Source organism: Sapajus apella, unplaced genomic scaffold (genome assembly GCF_009761245.1).
Source record: "Sapajus apella isolate SASKATOON/1434 unplaced genomic scaffold, GSC_monkey_1.0 scaffold45, whole genome shotgun sequence".
Classification (NCBI taxonomy): domain Eukaryota; kingdom Metazoa; phylum Chordata; class Mammalia; order Primates; family Cebidae; genus Sapajus; species Sapajus apella.
The window spans coordinates 8,623,504-8,649,509 of NW_022436985.1; the positions used below are offsets into that span (position 1 = coordinate 8,623,504).

A 26,006-nucleotide genomic window follows, 5' to 3' on the forward strand; every position below is an offset into this window, starting at 1 on the left:
TCCATGATCTGTGTGATTGCTTACTCTTTTCCTGATATTTTTTTTCCCTGTTTTTCTCCACTGGTTTCCCGGAAGCCTTCCCCGATTACAAAAGTTGAAATGAGTCATTCTTCTCTTGTGTTACCATTGAAATCTGTGGCAGTGAAATCGCCTTTCTCCCCAGAAGATGTGAGCCTCTGAAGACAGGGATTGAGTCTTTTTGACTCTCTAGTACCTACCACAGGCCTGGCATATTGTATATGTTAAACAATTTGGGATAGCCTAAAAAGTAATGTTTCATGTTTGTGCTACGTAAGTCTGTTTGTTTAACTGCATGAGTTGAGTGAATAAGAAAAATAATGACATCTCATAGCCCTCAATGAAGCAAGAGATTTTACAAACAAAACACTAAAGACTTTGGCTATCTTTGTTAATATTAATAACAAGTGATCTTTTTAGGCCCAAACATATGTGCACAATGTTCTTATCAGTTTTGGCAAAACAGTCCTCCATTATCATCTGAGGGTAATATTTGCATATGTGGCAAGTCATTATATTAGTGAATTCTTAAAAGTAAACAGGTCCAGCTTATTATGTCTTTATTAAGCAGATTTCCACAGATTTGTGAGGTTTTTATGTAGACTCTGAGACTGTGATTCATAGTTCCCATGACAGCAAAGTGGGAATAGCTCACTAAGCCACCTCAGGCCACTAAGAGGTAATTTTTCATGGGTTAAAATCCCATGCTTCTGACAAGTGATTTCTCAGACTAATGTTCTACATCAGAGGTGTCCAATCGTTTGGCTTCCCTGGGCCACAATGGAAGAAGAATTGTCTTGGGCTACACATAAAACACACTAACACTAACAATAGCTGATGAGCTTTAAAAAAATCACATAATGTTTTAAGAAAGTTTACAAATTTGTGTTGGGCCGGTTTCAAAGCTGTCCTGGACTGCGTACGGGCAAGCTTGTTCTACACACTTTGGATCCTTCCTTTCCTAATGAGCCTTATAAACCTGTGAGTTTATCCCAATGTAACATGCACACCACTGAAGCCGGTGAGAGATTGCAATCCCTCGAGGGTCAAGATAACAAGGCATGTTGGAAACATTCCTGACTCCCGGGATCTTATTCTTTACAAAGGATATTTCTATTATTTAGATACGCACACTGTATTGATTTTTTTAATAGTAGTTGCAAACTACTATTCAAAGCAGTAAAACAAATTCAAAGCAAATAATTCATGATTTGAGATAGCATGGACATAATTCTCACCATTGCTAGTGAATATAATTAACTTCAGTAATAGAGACAGCTGTTCTTGTATGTTACAGTAACTTTGTTGGCAATGCATTATGCACATTGGTCTTTTCCTATTAACATGTCCACTGTACTTAATGATTTGTAATACTCCATTTGCAGGATAGACTACTAGGTAGACACCAACTCACTCTCTATTCTCTCTTACTAAAGAGACCAAAAAAAAGATGACAGCAGAGCAATGCATTAAAATAAAGATCTCTAGAACTCCAATGAGACAACAGGAAAGACCTGTAAATGAGGGGGGATGGTGGCCAGACATGGTGGTTCATGCGTGTAATCCCATCACTTTGGGAGGCCAAGGTGGGTGGATCACGAGGTCAAGAGATCGAGACCATCCTGGCCAACATGGTGAAACCCCATCTCTACTAAAAATACAAAAATTAGCCAGACGTGGTGGTGCATGCCTGTAGTCCCAGCTACCCAGGAGGCTGAGGCAGGAGAATTGCTTGCACCCAGGAGGTGGAGGTTGTAGTGAGACAAGATCACGATATTCCACTCCAGTCTGGTGACAGAGCAAGACTCAGTCTCAAAAAATGGTGGTTGGCTAGGGGTTTTGGGGGGAAGGGGTGGGAATGGCTTGGGAATGGGAAAGTCAAGGAATTCTTCCCATAGAAGAAAAGTTGAGTTATGCTGAAGTTATTAGCAATGCAATAAAGAGCAAAGAGGTATGTTAGTTTCCTAGAACTGCCATAACAAAATACCACAAACTGAATGGCTTAAAAAAACAGAAATGTGTTCTGTCCTTCTTCTGTAGGCTAATCATCTGAGATCAAGGTGTCAGCAGTATCAGTTCCTTCCACTGGCTCTAAGAGATAATCTGTTCCACGTCTGATACAGACTGGATCTGTGTCCCCACCTAAATCTCATATTGAAATGTAATCCCCAGGTTGGAGGTTGGGCCTAGTGGGAGGTTATTGGATTACAAGGGCAGATTTCTGATGCATGGTTTAGTACCATCCTCTTAGTGCTGTCTTCATGATAGTGAGTGACTTCTCTGTGAGAAGTGCAATCTGACTGTTTAAAACTATGTGGCAGCTGGGCGCAGTGGCTTATGCCTGTAATACCAGCAGTTTGGGAGGCCAAGGTGGGCAGATCATGAGGTCAAGAGATCAAGACCATCCTGGCCAACATGGTGAAACCTCCTCTCTACTAAAAATACAAAAATTAGCTGGGTGTGGTGGTGCACGCCTGTAGTACCAGCTACTTAGGAGGATGAGGCAGGAGAATTGCTTGAACCCAGGAGGCGGAGTTTGCAGTGAGCCAAGATGGTGCCACTGCACTCCAGCCTGGCACCTGGTGACAGAAAGTCTGTCTCAAAAAAAAACAAAAAAGACAAAAAACCTTATTTTCAAATAAAATCACATTCACCAGTTCTAGGTGAACCTGAATAGGGGACAGTGTTCAACACAATAAAGAGCATCCATTTAACAGGAAGCAGCATGGAAGAAGGCAGAGAGACCATGACATATATGAACAACCATTTAGCCTACCTTATGGTTAAATTGAAAAGCTCTGGGGGAATCTAACAAGAGAAGTGAAGCTTAAGAGGCAACAGAAGCCTCATCTCACTTATGTGCCAAACTCAGGAATTTGAACTTCATCTTGAAATATGTAGGTACCATAAAAGGATTTTAATTCTGGGACTAACGTGGTTATATTTACATTTTAGAAAAATGTCTCTGGCAGCAATGTGGAGTATTTAAAGAAGGTACAGATTGGAGGAAGAGAGATCACCACTTAAGAAGGCTTACTGTGGTAAGAAATGATAGAGCCCACATTATATTAGTAAGGAGACCAGGGAAGTGGTGGGTAGGTATAGGAGATATTACAAAGGAAGGATCTATAAGACTTGGTGGTTAGTTGGATCTGAGGAATGCAGAGAGAGAGAATGGCTTTGAAGTTTCTGGCTTGGATGAGAAGATGAAGATGACATTCAATGAGATAATTAAGAAGGAAGAAGATGCTTAGAGGTGAAACTGATGAGTTTGGGGCATATTTAATTTGAGATATCAGTAAGACTTCTAAATGGAGAGTTGCTATTTTGGAGATCAATACGGAGTTCTGGCTGGAGATGAATCTTGAGATTTATGAACATATAAGTAATTAGGTCCTCCAGGTTGAGTGTATGGAGTGAGAACAGAAGTTCTGGAAAATGCCAACATTTAGAAAATGAACTTAGAATAAAGAACTGAAGAATGGCAATAAGGAAGAGACTTCTGTAGAGAAAAGAGGAAAAACAAGTAAGAGCCTAGCGCAGATAAGAGCTTCCAGAGGACAGAGTGGTCAGTATGTCAAGTGCTGCAGGGAAGGCAACAAAGATAAGGAGAGAAATGTGCTCTTTTGTTTTGGCAAAGTCCAGTCATTGGTGGCTTGAGCAAGGGGAGTTTCAGTGGAATGCTGGGAATGACAAACCACCTGATAGTAGATTTGGGAGTGACCGTGCAAGAAGTGGGGAGTGGGGGGACTATAGACTGTCTTTTTAGAAAGTTGAGTTCTGAGGAAAGCAGAGCTATATAGAAATCAGTCGCTACATGGGCTAGGAAAGAGATTTCCCTGATGATATAGGGTTGACCGTGCTGTGATCCAACTGAAGTGGGAACCCTGTGCTCTATAGAGCAGCTATGGTAGCGGGGTGAGAATGGCGAGGCAGGAAAAAGTTGGGACATCTCTTCCAAATAAAGGAGTCTACTGAGGACACATTTTTAAGACAGTTCAGGAATTTCTCACACAACTGCCATTGTGAGCTATTTGTTAACATGAAATAAAAATCTCCTTTCCTTCATGCTCCATGTAATGGGCATTGTTTTGCTGTCCAACCTCCCAAATTCATTGTTTTCTTTTTACAATGCTCTTGTCTTCTCTAGGGGAACTGGTTCTTCCCTCTGTGCTCAGCCTTGGTGAAACTGTCCGTCAAGGTGCCCTGCCTTCTTCTTGTGAAGACCCAACTGGGCCTCTCTCCCAGGACTTTGAATCTGGAGCCTTTAAATGGAATCAAGGGTTTGGGAGAGGAGGGTGATTAGAGTTTCTTCCAGTGACAGTCCTCTACCATGACCTGATTTCTCCCCTCTTTGAATCTTCTTCCATAGGTTTCCCCCTAATTCTGTCACTACCCCAGATCCTTGGACAGGCTGTAGTGCCTAAGACTCTGGAGCTACACAGCTTGGGTTCAAATCCCGATTTAGTTATACTCTAACTGCACAACCTGGAGCAAGTTACTCCTCTGTGCCTTGAAACCAAGTAACTCATCTGTAAAGTGGGGCTAATAGCAGTGCCTATTATGTAGGCATTAATCTAGAAATTAATGACTACAGTGCTTAGAATGCTGCCTAATCCAAGTAGGTGCTGCAGGTGCTGGTTATTATCATCCTAATAAATTCCTCGTCTGTATGCTAGCCAGGATTATTTGCTTCTGTGTGCCTCCAAAGAACCCTAATGGATACCTCCTTTATTCTGGATTAGTAACATTTTATTGTACTGCACTTGAAAATGTAGACATAATTAATAATTTTGTAGAAACTGATTATTTTTGACAATTCAGAAAAAGGAGAATTTAAATATGCCATCATATCTGTGGCAAATGAACGAAAGCTCTCATTTAAGAATCAGATAAAGGAAGTTAACGAGAGACATTAATGGCATGTTTTTACAGAATTTTAGAGAATAAAAATAAGGGAGAGATTTTTGAAACATTTTTGAAATATGGTAGCTCATTAGCTATTCATAGAAATGAGACAGATAATGATCAGTCCTTTCTTTAAGTTCAGAACACAGTAGAGAAAACAGTGAACTGGAAATCTGATTTGGAACTCATGTCACTTACGTCTTCAAGAAGTTAATTGTTCTCACTGAGTCTCACTTTCCTCACTCAGAAAAATGCCTACTTCTGACACTGCATTTCAGGTCAGTCTGTTACACAGCAATATTGCAGCAATATACTAACTGATACATGGGATTATAGAACTGTGGGATTAGGAGAGATCACCCAGGGAAAAAAGGGCGTAGTGAAAAACACCAAGAAATAGATCTGAGCTGAGGAGCAAGAACTACCCAAGATGAACCAGGCAGAAAGACGTAAGAAAACAAACAGGCTGTGGGTCATGGAGGCCAAGAGAAGCGCATATTTCAAGGAAGAAACGTGCACATTTTGCTAAGAGGTCACCTAAGATGAGGGCAGAAAGTCGTTTGGATCCCTCCACATCAAGGTCACCACTACCCATAGCATGGACTAGATAGACTCTAGTAACCAAGATTGGGCTTTCTGAGTCAAACAACGGGCAACTGGAGACAAGACAATGGGCCAAGAAGGTTCAGACACACAAAGGCAGAGGATGAAAAAGGAGTTTGGAATTAGTAAGATATCCACATCAGGTGACTCAGAAGTTGACGGACAGGGCATACATGGCAATCTCCTTGTTGCAGACAAGTAGCCTGAAGGTCAGCAGTGTCCACTGACAATATAAGGTCCTGTGACAAAAGAGACAAAGCCAAGCTGTAGACCTGATGGGTGGAATGAGGGCCAGCAGCCAGGGATAGTGAACAGGAAACATCAGTCCTGCTTTCCCTGGAGGTCCTGGTCCCTCCCCTGGCATGCCCAGTGTGTGGACTGCAGACGACTCCTTGGGGATGGACATTCTGCTCCTGCAGGTCACTCATGCCTCCCACCTAGACAAATTCTGTCACTTTCTTGTAAATTTAGCCCACAGATGCAGGGAATACTGACCACTGTGGTTACCATGGGCCTGGATCTAAACTTTCTAAGCTATTTTGAGAATCCAACCATGACCCCAAAAGCCACATTGAAAATGTCTTTTTAAATGTAAATTGTTATACATAGGTCCACCTAAACCAGTATATTTGACACATACCTTTATGAGCTTTCATTTCGTAGAACATATCCTCCTCACACCCCCATATAGGAATATTAATTATGAGTTCCAATTAGAGCTGCAGGAGCTCATCTCATCCTGCTAGATGCTCGGCAGGTGAAGCACCACCCAGCCAGCATGCCCCCTCCACAAATGAGAGTAGGAGAAACGGTGCCATCATCTTTGAACTCCCATCATGGGGTAATAGAAAAGTGGCTGGGAAACACTGTACTATGCTAATGTGCCTGACAAGAATAATAATCTCTAACTTTTGCCTTCATTTCCTAATGGTTTGCAGTGCACTCACATTATCTTCTTTTACCTTTCAAGGCTTTCAGATGAGGGGAGGTTATATATCTCACGTGTAACAGATTACCTGTATTTTCTGCAGAGGAACACTAGAGAGATATCTAGTTTTCAAAAGAAATTGCTAATGGTATCTTTTTCAACTAGTCTCTCTGCACATATAAATGATAAGCAAAAGCAAAGTTCAAAATCTAGGTGATAATTGAAGTGACTAGTGCAGTATTATCTAATGAGAGGGGTCTGTAATTAAGAAAGATTCCATTAAAGATGAATTAGAATATCACCAGCAAGAACTATAATAATCTTACTAAAATAAATATTTAAAACACAGCAAAGATCAATGCATAGACAAGTTGTAGCATAAATAAGAAGTAAAAATTGTATAAAATAAAACTGTACATGATATCTCGTGAATAATAGGTGCTCAAATAATATCTGTTAAAGATATTTGGTCTATTCAAAATTCATTGTTTTCATCAAAAAATATCCTGTATTATTTGCCGTGTGGTGAGGGACAAGATGGCTCTGGGCGCAGAGAAAAGTATTACTGTGCATCTCTTTTCTACTAATTAAAGCAAGAATTTCTTGGAATTCAGTTCTCTTGAGGCAGGTAAAACTCACAGAACCTTTCCTTGAAATTAAATCGACCTGGCCTAGGCTAATTGTAGACATTATTCATTATGGAACTGGAAGCTCCACATAAAACTGACCCCCGTTAAGGTGAGTTAGGCAGATGGGAGTTTTTTCTTCGTGAAATGTGTTGGCAAATATTAACCCATCTGATCGGTATCCCAGATTGCACTACTGTGACGGCATTACAGCTCGTCATTGCTGGTGACGTGGACAAGGAGGCAAACAAAGGTCTACTTCATTAAAGGAAGGAAAAAATAACAACTGAGTGAGAGGTTACACAACCATTTCTTGGACAGCTCTTTGCAGGGCTGGTAGGAAATGGGTTACCAGGAAGGAGAGCTGCATTCTGCTCCTCCAAGAGTGAATGCAATTGTTATCTTGTTAGCCAGGGCACTGAACTGCTGGAGCAGATCTTGTCCGACTGTCAGGGAATCTGTTCTGAAGAAGGAAGAGGAAAGCTTTTCTTTTGTCTTTTATGTCTGTTTTGATTCTTCTTTGCTACTGACCAAGATACCCACATAACCTAAGGTCAAGGAATGTGCTAACTCAATCTAGCATTGAGTGGCTGCTGGCTGTCGGCAGCGTTCTATTATTTTAACATTGATTAGAATATCTTGAATAGCAAAATATAGAGATTATCAGTAAAAATTTCAAATTAGATACCCAACTTTTGTTCTATTACCCAAATCACAGAGCCAAACCTGTCTTGCAACTGAGCCTTCTTTGCAAACAAAGTCATTGCTTTACTCTTAGAAATTGCTTCCTATCAATCCCCTATGTGGGGACTCACATACCATATGCTGTGCTCACACATACACACACACACACACACACAAACACACACACACACACGCACGAGTTACCTGGTCCGTTATTGGAAAATGTAGACGCTACCAGAACACCGTGCTTGCCAAAGAGGCGGAAGCCTGAAGCTCTTCTGTCCACATCCACAGCTGTTATACCCATCCTGCCTCAGTGTTCATATTTGGTGCCAAACACCAGCCATCTGCACCTCCTCATTTACCTCATTTACCTGTCAGTAATGGGTCTTTCCCAGAGTAGGACAGCAGCTACCTGTCGTCACTCCTCAACCTCAATGCCAATCTTATTAGCTCTGAAAGGTTATCAAGAAGCCAGGCAACACTGGAAAGACAAGGGGCTGGAAGACAATTGCTGACAAATGTAGTCCTTTTAACCCTTCCCTGCCCATAGCATCATCCCAGAAGGCCCAATCTCTGCCTCGTCCTGCAAGTTCCTGACATTGATTCATCTGGATCTGCCACCCACTCCAGCTCTTTATGCCCCTATTCCCCTGCTCACTGCCAACTCTCCAATTCACATCTGGCAGCAGGCATGGCCGAAGTGGTTAGGGGCTAAGGGAGTGCCCAGGCACAGCTTGGCAGGTGAGAGACTGAGCCCAGGAGATAGGTTCTTGAGAGCACTCTCTGACCCAGGAAGCCAACTCACTAAGTCACCGAGGGCTCTGTTCACCAGGTAGTTTCAGTGCTTAAAGTTAGATGTTCCACGTGTTTTATTGAGAGTGTATCTGCAGTGGGTGTTTGGTAATATCCACTTAACATTCTTCTCCAAAATTAAACTATTGCAGCCATGTATTATAGACTAGAACATTTGGAGCCAAGCCAGAATAGGTTTCTGAGGAACTTTGACCCTTTGGCAGGAGGGATGGCCAGTTAACCAGGCAAAAGGCCCACCCCCAACCTGAAATTCCATGATAGGATCTAAACCACGCCTCCATCTTGGCTGGCATTTGTATGGAGCTGATCCTACTTAACTAAAACAAGGATTGATTCTGTAGAATTCAGAGAATGACACACCTGTAATTTTTTAAAGCCTTGCAGATCATTCTGCTGGACAACTAAGTTTGGGATCCAAATCTATGCCAAACTTTTCATTTTCCAGGTGAAGATACTGAGGCTCCCAAAACTCAAGTCTGTGTCTTTTAAACAATGGTGTTTTCTCCACTGCCCTGTGATGCTTTGCTGCAAGTTTTCTTTTGTGCCTTCAGGGACACTGTGACAATCAACATGATTACTATCAAATAATTACACTTTTATACAGTCAGTGCAAATATCAACATAGTCAAAAAGGCAAGTAACTTTTAGTACAATTATGAAAGAAATTTTGACCTCATGAACCCCCTGGAAAGAGACCCTGAAACCCCAAAAAGCCCAGGAACTATACTTTGGAACTTCCAAGTAGACAATCAGATTCCTTGCTGTTATCTCACACCTTAATGAGGATAGCAACAACAGGCAAAAATAAATACGTTTCATTTCAACAAGCACAATTAAACACAAACATACTTCACCTTGACAACAACACAGTTAAATAGCACTTTGGGGTTATTTCGTCTTCTGTCACCAATCGTTTATTTGGTGTGTTGCTGTATGTGCTAGATTCTTTGTGATGAGAGAAATGAATCTTTGTCTTGGTCAAGCCCTGTTCCCCCATTTGTCTCATCCTCTCATCTGCCTTTCCCACTCTGGAATTATCATTTGTTTAGACATCTGCTTTTCTGACTTCATAACATGCTTCTTGAGGGCAGAGTCTATGTTTACTCATGTCGTATCCTCAGTGCCCACTTTAGCACTTAGTACACTATTGCTTAAGTAATTGGGCTAAATTAAACTGACTATAATAATGAGGAAGATCTGCCATTTGGAAAAAGGATACATAACATAACATATTAAGTCATGGGTGTCACACACAGGTCATCTGCAGGGCATATCACAGAGATTTGCTTGCTGGAATGGAGAGCCTGTGAAAAAAGTGTTTCTGTAATCACGAGGCATGTTTTTTAACATTAGTATATGTTCTAGCGGTTACAGAGTCAGGAGTGGTAAGGCTCTGTTGCCATAAATCTGTTTCACTCCAGATTATTTTTTGCAGCTTGTTGAAATTCTAAATCAATTAATGTTACATTCCAAATTGCTGTAGTATTCTGCTTTGTCATTAATATGGCCTTCAGGAGACGTAAACCCCAATTTGTAGATTTAAGCTCCAATTTTTAGTGCTGATTGGATTAAAGCTATAACTGGGGCTATTAATTAACTTGAATTTGGGATTGGGACCAAGCTGACTAAATTTTCAGATGGCATAAACTTAGTGAGATTGCCAGTAACACATTTACTATTTCTTAAATTAAGAAAAATAGATGATCTTCAAAAAAAAAAAATGTGGTTTCTCCTTCTTTCTTGTTTTCAGCACTTCTAAAGCTCTATGTGCTAGATTCTGTGATAGATACCAGAGGGCCCAAGCTGAACACATGGTTATGTACTTGGATGGAGCTCTGAAATAAGCTTTCTGTTTTCAATCTGTGGATCATGATGGATATCAATTTGGTGTGTTTCAGTGAGCATTTTTAAATGGAATAGAATTGAATAGAAAATATCAGAAGGTAAGTATTGTTTTATTAACTTTGATTTTGGTAAAATAGGTAAGTGGTTGAATATGAATGTGCGTACTGGGTTGTTATATATTTTTTTACACTGGATTGTGTTGAAAAAGCATGAAATCCGCTGATATAGCTGATTAACAGAGAAAGTTTATAAGAGCCTAGATATTACATTAAAGCAAAGTGGGAAGTAAAAAAAGAAAAAACAACTTTTACAGCCTTCCCACTAAGATACAGGCCCCATCTCCAGGTTCTTGTTTCCTCCATCGCCCTCCATAACCTGTTGGTCTGTCTCAGTCCTGTCAGGCTTCTATAGCAGAATACCACAGACTGTGTAGCTTTCAGACAACAGCAATTTATTTCTGGAGGCTCGAAAGTCCAAGATCAAGGTGCTGGCAGTCAGTGTTTCAAGAAGGCTTCCTTTCTGGTTCATTGACAGCTGTCTTCTTGCCACATCCTCACATAGTGGAAGGCGATTTGGGGAGTATTCTGGGGTCTCTTTTATAAAAGCAATAATATCATTCATTAGGTCTCTGACCTCATGACCTAATCACTTCCCAAAGGCCGACCTCCAAATAACCATCACACTGGGTTTGAGGTTTCAACATGAGTTGTGGGGAGACACAAATAATCAGTCTGTAGCAGAGAACAAGTTCCGATCATTCTGGCTTCAAAACATGTACTGCACCCTTGTCTTTCTCTCTCTGCTGCCCTTCTCATTGCTTGTCCAGACTATTGTTTTAACCATCTGTCCAACATTTAATCCACTAACCCCATTACATCCAGCCCTTCATATTCATGAACTTCACATCCATGCATTCAACCAACCACAGATCAAAAACTTCCTTAAAAAAAAATACATAATAACAATACAATAATAAAAAATAATACAAGTTTTCAAAATACCTTATAACAACTATTTACATAGCATTTGCATTGTATTTGGTGTTATAAGTAATCTAGAAAAGATGTAAAATACATGAGAATGTGTGTAGGTTATATGCAAATACTACAACATTTTATTTAAGGGACTTGAGCATCTGTGGGTTTTGGTGTCCAGAGGGGGTCCTGGATGATGGTACGTATATACCATGCACTGACAATGGGTCTTTGATCCTGCCATTCCTATCATGGAAGCATGTCAATAAGATGACAAAGAAGGCAGGCTCTAAAGTCAGTGGTATTGCTTACTAGCTATTTGACTTTGGGCAAGTTGATTATATTTTCTGAGCTTCAGTTTCATTGACCATAAAATACTAGTTAAATGAGTTCTACCTCCTAGGATCATTGCGAGGTTTAGATGAGATAATGCTTATGAAGTCTTTGGATCATAAAAGCACCAATAGCATAGTAACTGTTCAAGAAAATATGTTCCCACATCACAATATATTGCTAACCTCTAGGATGAGGTGTATACTCTTCAGACCACAAATCAACTTTCCATAATCTGAACATTATAGTTAAAACATTAGTCAGATCCTTCTGCTTCACAGCCTGACCACTGTACCTATCCCTGAGCATTGTAGTCTTTGAAACGTTTGACTTCTCTTTCAGTCACTACTTCTACAATGAATATTTATTCTTCTAGGCTGCACCAACTTCCAAGATCTGGATAGTACTTCTTGTTTTCTTTCATTCACCTGGCCCTTAGCAATATGTCTAATTAGTTATTGTTTCTCCTTTGTGTACCTTGATGCATGAAATTTATAGCAGACCAGCCTGGGTAACCTGACAAAACCTCCTCTCTTCAAATACAAAAATAATTAGCTAGGTGGTGTGGTGTGCTTATTAATTTATCGTCTTTATTCCTGAGACTTTGTACTACCACTAGACAAAGGGAAGCCCCTTTATCTTTATTTCTCTTGCTCCTTTTGCCCCTTTTTATGGTGAATAAAGTCATCATATCTCTCTTGTCACTTCCTTTATACTTTTAAATGTCACTATGTATTCTGTTTTGGTAACTTTAAAATGGTAATGAATGGACAAATCTTGCTAAATACTTTCTCCTTAAATGAGAATTAAAGATACTCAAGAGAATTAATACTCAAGATTTGCATATTATTGATTGAGTAAATTAATCCAGCAGTTCAAAACATTATTTTAAGTTAAAAGCACATTTATTCTCTTAGTTCCTCAAATATTTGATTTAAAGCTCAGTGTGATGGAACCCTACTGTTACGGGAAAATATTCCAGTCTTTCCACAAATATTTTTGAACACCAGTTATGTGCTCAAACCACACAGCAAGAGATTGGATTATTTTGTAGCACCTAATCACCTTTCTTGAAGATGAAGTGGAAATTCCTATTATGATTTTTTCAACAGTCGAGTAGGCTTGAAGAACCATATTTTGTCTTGTACAGGAGAATATGTTTCTAAATAATGGGTATCTTAACCTTAATCCAAGCAAAATGTCATTTAGATATAATCATTTCTTGTATCCTGCCTGCTCTAGTGAACAATTTCTGTAATAAATTTCACAGTTGAAGGATTAAGCCTTAGAAATGATTCATTATGAAAAGAGTGAGTACAAAATACACTAGCCTTTTGGAGGAGGTAGGAGAAAGACTGCGCAGATGGGGCCTGTAGAGGGGGCGGTGTGGACGTTGTAAGACAGATCTAGTTCTGGAAAGATGCCCTGAAAGAGAAGTTTAGTTAAATACTACCGTGGTGATTTGCTATCTCCTTAATAATTGCTTCCCACATTCAGCAGGCTAGCCTGCTAAAAAAATTCATTATTGCTCAATTGAAGTATTCATCTAATTTGTAGAGGAAACCCAGCAGGACCACTCTAACAGGAAGAATGAGAAGCAGGAAGAATGGTCATCTTGGAAGAACATTATTTGTACCAGAGTATTAAATATTGTTTAAAAAATCATTAAATATTGTTTAAAAAACCATTTTTCCTCAAGGTACCAATGAGGAACCTAGAAATATTTGGAAATCCCTTCATGGGAATAAATCTGCCATCCCACCTTTCCTGAACCTCCAGAGCCATGCATATCAATCATGCCTCAACCTCATGAGCTTCTCCTTTTTCTCCTTCAGCTGATACTCTTAAAGTTTATCTTAACAATCATTCAAGGGTTATGTAATACTTCACTATTTTTCTTGCTTTCATAGCCAGTTCTTTAAGAGAGATATAAATATTTAACAACTGGCTTTCTGGGAGAAAAGTGCCTGAATTTGGAGAGTTTGCCAATTTCTGGGGTGTGAATATTCCCACAGTGGCCCAATTTCAAGCTACCTACATGATGTCACTGATCATGAGGTTGGAAATAGAATAACACAACCAGCTCTGTGAGCCAGTGCCACCACACAATTGGTTGTGGGCCCACTATTCCCATCTTTCTACATTTGTATACCTTAGTAGTGGCTTCGGAATTTTTACATAAAAGGGAATTTCAGGATCAACTCAGTTGGAAGGGGAGGCTGCATAGGGACTATACTTCTTTTATTGGACTATGCATTTAATTGAAGTGAGTTGGGGGGATTCGGGAGGGATAGCAGAGCTGCCCCGCCTGTGCCCTTTACCTGCCCTTGGCATAGCCAGCCATAGACATCTTCTACACTAGTCTTGTTCCTTGTGCTTGAAACACCTTTGCAATCTCTCCAGCATTCTTCTCATCACTCTGGTTTGAAATCTTAGAATCATCCCTGATTCTTTTTCTAGCTTTGCATCCTACATGCCACCAGTCATTAAATGCTGCCAATGCCACCTCTGTGATAGTTTCCATATCTCTTTTCTCTTTGTATTCTTACCAACAACACTGATGGATTCTTTCTTATCTCTTGTGTGGAAATGGCCTCATAGTTGATCTCTCTACCTGTGGACTTTCCCCTGCTAATCAGTGCAACTTTAAATCTGCTTTTTTGGTAAGTTTCCTAATTGTTTCACTGGTCTGTTGGAAAACCTCTAGTAGCTTCCTGTTGCCCACCAAAAAAGCCCGAACTCGTTGAGGCTATTAAGGCTTTCCAGTTTAACTCAAACATTCTGCTGTCTCCCAGTAATAGCCACTTTTGTGTGACTACATCCCAGTATTATGGCTTTACAAATATCACCCACTTTAACAAGTCAGGCACATCTCGGTATGTACCAGATGATAAATGTTTTTGATGATACCTCTGCTTATGAATATACTATGCTGAAGCTTTCAGGACAACCCACCCTTTCCTGAATAAATGCCATATTCCCCCAACATCTGCATCTTTCTTTGTGTAAGTTCTCTGATGTCCTCCCTCCTGTATAGTTGAAATCTTCCCTATCATTCAAAGTCCAACTCAAATGCATGTAACACTTAGAGACATTAATAACAAGAGATAATAGTTCCTAAATCAGAAGTTAAAGAGAAACAACTGTGGCATCTATATGGCTTACACCAGAAGCCAGAGATGGACTGGGGCCCAGAAAAGAAAGAATGTTAAGGATCAATGAAAAGCAGTGATAAGCAACCCCTAGAAAAGGCATTCTAATACTTTTGAACCAGAGGCATCATGTGCCTCCATGTCAGGGGGACAGTGAAACTTCTAAAGCTGGTTATGTACTATCAAGCAGTCACATATAATAAGAGTACCTCAATTAGGCAGGTCGAATTCCAGATTTATTCCCAGATATCTAGTAGAGCCTAATTACATACTTGATACCTGCATGTAGAACTGGTTTAAACAAAGTAAGAACTGGTGTAATATTAGAAAACCCAGAGAGTGCACTGAGATAAAACAAGATCAAAAAGTGAAATTGCAGAGAGGAACATCCTTCTCAATTTTGCACCATGGATAGTCTTAGCAGTGTGAACTCAGAAGGTTTAACAAGGATTATAAAATGGATAACCTCTTGGCTATGGGGCTCGAGCTGGTAGGAGTCTTGTTTTCCCAGTCTTACTCTTCTTTACATTTGCTACATTTTACACAGTGGAAATAAGACTGTGTTTCCAGAGCTTTTCAAATACAAAAGAATAATTTTAAAAATCACCCATAACCCCACCATATAGTAACCAACTGACACTTAGTCTGCTTCCTTCTAATATTTTTTCTACATATATATTTCTTTACATGTTGTGTTGGATCTAAATTTCTTGCAGCCTGTAACATCACAATTTATTGATATAATTTATCAAAAATTAATGAAAATGAAGAATTATAAAAATGACATATATATTCCTAAGATTTTTCTTTCAAATTAAAAAACATGAATTTGTGTCATTCACTAACGATTTAGTGAATTTGTATCCCACACTAATCATTTATAAGGCCAGAGGTCTTCTTTGAGAATGGATCCATTGATTGGAGTTTTGGATCATCTTTCTTACAGAAACTCACTATGGAACCTCAATATTTTTCTGCTTCCATTTTGTTACAATGGAGCAAGGCAATCACAATTAAGAATAAGAATGTTAGATGTTTACAGTGATTTTCCTATCTTTTACAGCTGTCTCACTCACCCTTAATTCAATAGCAACTTGGTTTTAGCAACCCATCTTTGTCAAGTTTTCCCAGACCATTCAACTTCATCTCAAAGGAACAAGAAAACTTTTTGCACTCATGCTTCATCCTTTTTATATAATTGTAGTCAAATTATGTGGTGACAAGACCAAGAGTAAGTGGCATGCATAAGTTTCTGAAGAGCTATTTATTCCTGGTCTTCATGCAATAATCAGCATCGGGAAGGCCTGCCAATTATCAACTGGGCAGGCTTGCCAGAGAGGGGCCCACCAGCTGCCAATTCCTTGAGTCATGGCCACGTCAGTAAGTCCCACCTTGGAAATGGAAAGCTCGTCTGTCTGTTAGGGGCAGGTTATTGATCAAGTTTCTTCTGTATAACCCTACAGTGAACTTCATTGTTCATAAACCCCAACCAGTTATTTTGTTTACTACCTTAAATTCGATTCCAAGGGGTAGAATTACTGCCTCAAAGGGTACAGATATTCGTCATGTTCTTAATCCATCGGTCAACTTGTGTTCCTATAATCAGTACTGAGAATACTACACCCACCCTTACAACAACTGAACATTATTCTTAACCTTTGACATGAAATACACAAAAATACAGCATTTTGTGTTAATTTACCTGAATATGGTATTACATAATGTGGTAGAACTCACCCCTGCATGCATTTCAGCTTCTCCTAAGCTTAAATATTGTCATATAGTATCATTTTGGCTGCAAACTATATTACATTGTTACAAAGTAAGTAATGAATAGCAGCATATTGATTCTGTTATAAAATATTGTCATATAGTATCATTTTAGCTGCAAACTATATTACATTGTTACAAAGTAAGTAATGAATAGCAGCATATTGATTCTGTTATAAAATATTGGAAAATAAATTATATTAGGCCTATGCCAACATAAAAAAGGAGGCACAAGGGAAGAAAGGAAAAAAGGAAGGAAGGAAGGGTGCAAGGAAGGAAGGAAAGCCCAATAATTCATGGGATAGTATAATAAATAAGCATCAGCTGAAATTTTATTGGAAGGGAAGCAATATTTTAATGTTTAGCTTTGTACTAAAGCATAGCAGTCTGCAAGGTCAGCATATGTTCCTAGTAACTCACCACAAAGTTTTAAATGTTCCAGAAAACATCCAAGGAGCAATATAGTAAGTATTCCCTAGGTTAGTAAAACAAATTTGAAAGAATATTGTTTAATTTGGGATATTTTTCTGAAAATGTATTTATTGTTACATTTTATCCAAAGTATTTTAAACAAAAAGTATTGTAATCAGTTACTTCCAAGTCCCCAAATAAGATGTACCTTATCTACAAATAGAATTAGAAATTTCCTGTCTCCACAGCGATAACGTTAGAGGAACAGAATTTATTATTTAAATTAGCCTCTCAAAACACTGATATAGAAGATCCCTTTATATTAAAACCATAGCTTAAGTAAAAATTGAAGGTAGCATAAGAATACTTATGGTGGCACTAGTGCTTGGTATTTGAACTATCATTATCCCCAAAACATCCAGGTTTATGATTACCTCATCTACATTGTCCTCAGAGAAAAATCTATCCTTGAGTGCAATTAGTAAAAGCTAACTGAAAATCATTAAAACTGTGGCATACTACAAAAGCAGGCTAAAACAAAAAAGGCAGTGTCCAATCAACAAATGTTTGCTGTGAGCTTATGATGGGCTGCTACTTGATCTAGGCACTTCAGGTATCAATGACCAAAATAAAAGACAAAATCTTGCCCCCTTGAAACCCCTGCATTCCAGCAGGGGAAGACACTACGTATATAATGCTCACAATAAATGGGTAAATGTTTTGGTATTTTAGAAAGCGATTAGTGTTACGGAAAAAAAATCATAAGTAAGTTCAGCTGGGCTTTGGAAGTGGCAGAAAGCAGAAGTCAGTGGGCTTGAAGTTTCGCAATAGTTTGGTCTTCAGGAACCTCTTTGAAAATGGACACATGAGCAAGACTTAAAGAAGCCCTGCATGACCCTCCACCTTATGTCTCTAACCTTGCCCCTTGTTCTGTCCTCACCTGCTTGGCTCCAGCTGCCACTCTGAACTTCTCACTCTTCCCCATGAGCTCCTGCATAGGGCCTTTGCACACTAGCTGCACCCTCTGCCTAGAACCCTCTTCCCCAAGCATTCAGGGAATAGAAGGTGGCCAGAACCAAGTATAAGGCTTAGTCTGTTTGTGTTGCTATAAAGGAATACCTTAGGTTGGATAATTTGTAAAGAAAAGACGTTTATTTCACTCATGGTTCTGCAGGTTGTACAAAAAGCCTGGCACCTGTATCTGCTTCTGGGGAAGGCTGCAGGCTGCTTCCACTCATGGTAGAAGGCAAAAAAAAAAAAAAAAAAGCAAGTGTGTGCAGAAATCAAATGGGGAGAGAGGAAGCAAGAGGGGCGGGGAGGTGCCAGGCTCTTTGTATCTACCAGCTCTCATGGGAAATAATAGAGAACTCATTCATATTGAAGGGAGGACATGAATCTATTCCTAAGTGATCCACCCCCATGACCTAAACACATCTCACTAGCCTCACCTCCAACATTGGAGATTAAGTTTCAACATGAGGTTTGGAAAGACAAACATCCAAACTATATGAAGAGGCAATATGTGCAAAGTGTCCTGAGCTTGGTAAAACGACAAACTGATACAGAGGAAGAGAAATGGAACAATCGCTACTGTTTGGTGTTATCAGAAAAGCTCTTGGGGCAAAATTACCTTTCAAAATGCTTTCAAAATGTAGCCCTTTTGTCTACATTTTCTTTATCCACATACATCATGAGTTCATCTTTATTTCACATTTTGTATTCTTGGAGACAGTAGTGGCACTTAAGAACATGAGTTTGGGAGTCAGACTAGGTTTTGAATTTCAACTCTGCCACTTAGTAAATGCACACCTTTAATGAGCTGGAATTCTCTGGGCCTCAGTTTCCTCATCCGTAAAATGAGGAAAATAAGACAATAATCCTTCTTTGAAGCTGGTTTTCGGATATGTAAATAACACATAGAATCTGACAAATGTTGCTAATGTTGCAGGACTTAACTTAGTTCAGCTAAAGATGGGGTTCTTTCCCCTACAGCCATGAAAATTCAGGCTCACAGACAATTCGAATGGTTACTAAGACAGGGTTTTATTGAGTGAAAAGGAAGAAAAGGGGGAAACAGGGACGCTCGCAAGGCCAGAGTCCCTGCTAGAGCACTTCCTGCCCAGCGACCATTTGAATCCCAGGTTTCACCCAGGAAGAGGAGGGGCCAGGCTCCTCCCTGCTGCAGATGGTGCAGGCTTCACCCACTGCACATTCCTCCCAGTGCACAGGCTGGTTGGAGATGCTCTGGGACCCCCATCCCACCTGGCTATCTCAATAAGAGAACATACCAATCAGAAAATGAAATGAATCAGATAGTGAAGGACATCTTTTAAATTGTGCCAAAATGTATACATCTTATTTCTAGGTGAATGGGGAATAATTAACATTTTTTTTCCTGCACAGAGAAGTGGCATATTTGTTTTACAAAGGTTACATTAGCAGCAAGTGGAGGGTGTTTCCCATTCACTAAATGAGACCAGTTAGTATAATATTGTGCTTTCGTGAGATATGATAAATTCATTCAAGCCCAGTAGTGACAGAAGAGGTGGATTTAATAACTGGCAATTAAAATATATTTTCCAAGTTTTGTATCTTGACATTTAGTCAATTCCCAAAATATAGAGAAACAAAAATAAATGCATTTTTTTTCTTAATCGCTTTTATTGATGTTTGACCTAATTTCTCAGTTGTTTGTCTTAGGTCATCTTTGGATTTATTGTTTGAGGGATGTATGCTTTGAAAACCAACCGCTAGAGCTACCAGGAACAGGAAAGTAGATGGGAAGGACAGTGGCGCCAGGGTGGGCAGAGTGGAGAAATCAACTAATAAACAGGAGTCAGAAAGTCTGGGAAAAGTAACTTAAGTAAACTTTTATTTTGTGGCCTAACAGACATTACTTTAAAAAGCATTTCTTAGCTGTTGACTTGGAAAAATATTCACATTACCCAGCTTGGAGCTTTTAGATAACCAAGATGGATAAGAAAATTACGGTTTCCTTAGTTGCATGGCCAGGCTGACCTCCCTGCACAGCAAAGAGGAGATGGGAAGAGTGTTGAGGCGTAGACCAGCACAAATCTGTCATCACTGATAGAGAAACTTCAGAGTACATGCTTGCTCAGTTTTGCCTAGGTGAGGAGCACCAGGTGTTAAATGTTTTATTATTTTTTAGTAGGTAATAAGTTCATATAGTTTAAAATTCCAAAAATAAAAAAAAGATATTAAGTGAAAAAAATCTTCCATCCATTCTATCCCCCAGGTACCATTTTCCTTCTCTGATAGCAATTTTTTATTTACCTTTGCAGAAATATTTTATATATCTACAAGCAAATATACTCATTTTTCTCTTCTTAATACAAATGGTAGCATACAAAACATGCTCTGTATCTTGAAGTTTTATTATTATTATTGGGTTTTTGTTTGGTTTTAGTTGCTGTTTTACTTAAAAATGTATTTGGAGATTATTTCATATCAATTCTTTTTTCTTTTTTTCTTTTTTTTTTTTTTGAGACTGGGTTTCACTCTATCTTCTAGGCTGGAATGCAGTGGCACCATCTCAGCTCACTGAACCTCTGCCTCCCAGGCTTAAATAGTTCTGCCACCTCAGCCTCCCAACCAAGTAGCTGGGACCACAGTCACGTGCCACCATGCCAGGCTAGTTTTTTTTTTTTTTTTTTTTTTGTATTTTTAGTAGAGGCGGGATTTCACCATGTTGCCCAGGCTGGTCTTGAACTTCTAAGCTCAAGTAATCCATGCCCCCAGCGTCCCAAACTCCTAGGATTACAGGTTTGAGCCACTTTCCCCGGCCCCATATCAATTCTTAAAGAGCTTCCTCAATATTGAATACAGCTGCTTAGTATTCATTACATGAAAGTAGCATAATTTTTATAACTAACTCCTTATTAATGGGCATTTAAATTGCTTCTGATATTTTATTATTTCATGCAGTGAAAAACCTTGTGCATATATCATTAGCACATTTATTTATTTTACTCACATTAGTACCTAAAGTGGAATTGCTAGTCAGTGTGTATACGACCTGGTATTTTTGATACACATTGCCAAATTGTTCTTTATAGAAATTATACTAATTTGCATTCTCGCAGGTAGAGTATGAGAAGCGCTCTCTTTGACTTGAAAGCAGAAAACAGTATCATTAAGTCATATCCAGCTGGAGTAAGTTCTCTTACATCAACTCACAGGCATTCATTCTAAGGATGTTTATTTCTATCAAAGGTGAATATGCTCACTTCCTAATTCAGTGGTTCTCTCAACCAGGGACAATTTTGTCCTCCCAGAAATGTCTGGAGACATTTTTGATTGTCACAGCTGGAGGAGGGGCACTACTGGCATCTAGGGAGTGGAAGCCAGGGCTGCACTGCTAAACATCCTATGGTGCATCCCACAACCCTCCCTTCTTCCCTTCCCCACCGCAAGTCATCTGGTCCAAAATGTCAATAGTTCCAGGGTGAGAAACTCTGCCCTAGATTAACATCTAGCTCCTCTTGATCATATTAAATACATCTTACAAAGCTTAGGATTCTCCACTCTAAGATCTATGCTGAATAAAATGACAAATCCTCTCTACTTCTGTAGTACATTTTGGGGGGGGGGGTTGTGTTTTGTTTCTTTTACAACACTTTAATTCTATTTAATGCAGGAAGTGTGAGCTCCTCAGAGGCATAAGTGTATCTTATTTTTATATTTGGATACTAAATATCTGGCACAAAAAAGGCAGTCAGCTTATTAAATGAATGAATGGATGTCAACAGTATTTCTTGATTATCTTCATGTGACTTAAGGGATTATTTTATCTTTAATCAAAGACCATTCTTTTTTACTCGTACCTAATTCACCTTTCTCTTAATTTCAAATGTTTTCTTTAGACTCATATAGGAGCAACTTTTTCTAGCCTACAGGATAGCTATACCAGGAAATGTCAATTGAATTAGAAATATTGTCCTTTTCCCTGATTTGAACATCTATAAAGTCGTTTATTACCACAGCATTAAGTCACTTAATTATACACACTCTTGCTCACTTATAGCTTCTGACTGAATTTGTCTTGTCTCCTCAAGAAGATTGACATCTCCTTAAGGGCAACAAGCAAAGCCTTTCTGTACTCACGATGCCTATCTTAGTGTTTTACAGACTGTAAAGCAAGAGAGTGATGGGTTCTTTCCTTCTCTCCCTCGCTTTTTAAATCACAACTGACAGACCAAATCTGAAGATCGTGGCCCCAGAAAATAAGCTATTCATTCTCAAAAGCAGAGCACCCCAGATTCTCTTGGGCAGCCTAGTTTGCCTTGCAAACAGCAAAAGGGCAGCACAGAGCAGTATAGACCACAAGACTGGTGAATCTACTTCACAACTTTGCCTTTTTCTGGGTTTCTCTGTGCTCTCTAGGAGCCGAAGAGCCCCAAGACACCATCTCAGTGAACAACTCCCTTTCCATATCAATTCTTCACTGCATATATATTGCCATCATACATTTTTCCATTGTCCAATGTGATTAAAGACCCAAGTGGGGCCGGGCATGGTGGCTCATGCCTGTAATCACAGCACTTTGGGAGGCTGAGGCAGGCGGATCACCTGAGGTCAGGAGTTTGAGACCAGCCTGGCCAAAATGGCGAAACCCCATCTCTACTAAAAATATAAAAAGATTAGCTGGGTGTGGTGGCACATGCCTGTAATCCCAACTACTCAGGAGGCTGAGGCAGGAGAATTGCTTGAACCCGGGAGACGGAGATTGCAGTGAGCCGAGATTGCCCCACTGCCCTCCAGCCTGGGCAACAGAGGGAGACTCCATCTCAAAAAAAAAAAAAAGACCCAGAGAAAAGACATGGTGGTGTCTGATGTGAGCTAAAAGCAGAAATCACCAATAAGCTCTCTGCCTGTTACAGTGCAGCAGGGGTCTCCCACTTAGGTATCCACCTCTGCATTTGGAATATGCCTTTGCCGCAAGGCAAGCAAGTGGAGTGGAAGCCTTGTTTTAATGAGAACCTGGAACGACTGGGGGTGGTAGAGGAGGTCACTGTGGTAGCCAGGGAAAAAGGCAGCAAGGTCAGCAAGGTCAGGAATGCAGCAAGGACAAGAATACTTGTTTGTAAGGCTGAGTGGCACTTTACTGGTGCTAAATATATCCTGTAGAGAATTGGGATGCAGAGCAGCTTTGATCATATCTAGCACAGGATTTTAAAATGCAGATTCAAAAACATGCAAATGGAGGCTGCCTAGTTTACTTGTATTAGCGTGTTGTTTAACCACCACTTAGCCCTGAGTCCTGTTGCACTGAAGCCCTTCAAAGCTGAGTTGCAAAAGAAGAAAATATTCAGATTTGAATATCTATCAGGCAAACCAAGTAGATAAGATTCAGCTTGATTAGAGAAGGTAAGAATAACAAACCTAAATGTTTTAATCATCTCTTCTGGAGAAGAGTTCAAGTTTTTTAAAAAAAAAATTTGCTGAAAATGAGCCAAAAAAGTCTACTCCTCCCACCTGATTGAAAAAGAATAAAGCTCATTTTGGTGTTAATTTTCAAGTTAGCTAAATGTTACTTCTTCAAGTGATAGTCTTTAGATCGGGATTTGGGGGAACATATAGTAAACTTATTTAAATGTAAGTAAGCCCTGTAAGATGGACTCTCTCTGTAAAATATATTGCATAATTTCTGCCTCCATAGGTAAATTATGCCAAAATAATAATTTTTAAAAATAATAACTTATGATTAATAATTATTCATAACTTATGAATAATAACTTATATTCTAAGCAGCATACTAAGTGTTTAACTTAGATTATTCCATTTGAGCTCCATAACAAGTCTTTGAGCAGGTGAATTTTATTTTGTGACACTTTTGCAATGCCATAGAGGAAAGAATACTGATGTGCAGCCTTGGAAAGGTGACCAGCAACAGGGCTCCGAATACACTACCCCAAAATAGGGTGCCTTGGCATAGTGAGTATTTTAAGCTGAAGGAATTTGGGAAACGGCAAGTACAGGAGAGACTCTGACCCCCCTTTCTCAACAAAGCAGGTCATAAAACCCTCATGTGAGGGGCAAACCCTCAGGTATAGGAGGTTTCCCTACACCAGGAGGGAATCCAAGTGGGTTCAAAAAAACAGACCTTGCTAAGTTTCTCGCAGTTTACTACTCTTAGCTCCTGCCCGTTTGTCTTATCACATTTTTCCATGACTTTCCACTCTTCATCAACCCTATTATAAAAATGCTCAGGCTTCGTGGGGTGCAGTGGCTCAGGCTTGTGATCCCAGCACTTTGTGAGGTCAAAGCAGGCAGATCACAAGATCAGGAGATCGAGACTATCCTGGCCAACATGGTAAAACCCCGTCTCTACTAACAATATAAAAATTAGCTGGGTGTGGTGGTGCATGCCTGTAATCCCAGCATGAGAGTCGCTTGAACCCAGGAGGCAGAGGTTGCAGTAAGCCAAGATTGTGCCACTGCACACCAGCCCGGCGACAGAGATAGACTCCATCTCCAAAAAAGAAAAAAATGCTCAGGTTTAACCATTTCTACAGGCCTTCATTTCTTTATGAAGGCTTCTATGTTACATAAAACCTATATTAAATACAGTCACATTCTTTTCTCTTGATAATCTGGCTTTCGTCTGGAAAGCTCTTTATCCTATTACCTTCCTGGATTTTCAAGGCCCCAGCCAGAGAACCTGGGAAGGTAGGAGGAAAAAGAATTTTCTCTCCCCTTCAACACCAAGCGTAAACCTAAAATGATCTGCAAATATGTGTGTGCACACGTACATGCATGTGATTTTAGAGGGTTCATGGTTTTCATCAATTTCTCAGAAGAGGCAATGGCTCTTAAAATGTCCAAATTGGATTAATCATTATGAAGACCAGGGATCTCTGTATTGCCTTATTGACCTTTATTAGCTTGGATTAGCAATAGGGTTTAAAGGAGTGTTCCTATACTGCTATGTTTTTTGAGTTTTCTGTTACTGTTCTTATTGTATGATGATGCTTCTTGCCCAAGTCATTGAGTTTGCCTCCACAAAAAAATTACAAATAAAAAACGTTTCTCTCCCCTGTGTAAAACTGGTTAACAATGTGGACTCAAGAACCAGATGGTCTGGATTTAAATTCGGTCTGCACAACTCACTAGTGGTGTGACCTTGCCTCAGATTCCCGATCTGCAAAGCCGGGCACATAGTAAGACCATCCTCAAAGAGTCGTTCTAAGGAGTGAAAGAGTTCACATACAGAATAGTGTCTGCAATAGAGAAGCGATAAATAAGTGCTTGCTGTCCCATGATTCTAATCTGTTGTGAATTTAGAAGCCATCTGCTCAAATTGTATTTGACAAAAGAGGGGGTACATATAGGGTCATCATGCTTCTTAAAGCCCCTTTTTTTAACCTCTTGGTTTTTATCCAGTCCTGCTTACCATGGAATTCAGTAAGATAACAGGCCATGCACTCGATTTTCTAGAACAATGTTGAAAAGACAAACTGGATGGGGAGAAGGGATGCAGCTTGTTTCTCAGGAGCCTTTTACTAAAGTAACCACTACCATTGAAAGTCCACATGCTACTGTTAGTAGCATGAGGTAAAGCAGCCTTCCTTTCTCTTCAGTCATTCTAACTTGCTTTAGCCACAGTTTGAAGGAACAAAACAATTTTTCAGCTAGTATCTTTGAAAAGTGCATTTTAGGCAGCTGTTATGCCAGGGTATAAATTTTAATGAAAGAAGAAGGAACTGCTCTTCCCAGCCTGTGGGTGTTTCCTGGGATAGAATCACCTTTCCTTAAAACTCTGCACTGGCAGAATCTGCTGGGTTCAGAATGCAAATTATCTAGGCAAAAGTTCCCAGTTAAAGGGAGCAATTAGATCATATTGAATAGGATGCCAGATGATGCTTTTTCTTTACTCTTTTCTTGAGGATTAGTAATCTCTTACTTTTTGCCTTGGTGT

The 26,006-nt window shown here is 39.6% G+C and overlaps 1 protein-coding gene across 4 annotated transcripts in view; it reads left to right on the forward strand.

Moving 5' to 3' along the window:
- Nucleotides 1-26,006, forward strand: part of GPRIN3 (GPRIN family member 3) — a 69,354-nt gene that overhangs the window by 24,923 nt on the left and 18,425 nt on the right. Inside the window, exons 2-3 of one of the 4 annotated variants that reach the window (XM_032239620.1) lie at nt 2,974-3,059; nt 10,334-10,526. The exons of 2 other annotated variants lie outside the window; for them this stretch is intronic. The gene's annotated coding sequence lies outside the window, so the exon portion shown is untranslated. Of the gene's footprint in view, nt 1-2,973; nt 10,527-26,006 lie in introns of all 4 variants that reach the window. One more of the 4 variants, XM_032239618.1, reaches the window with a different exon arrangement.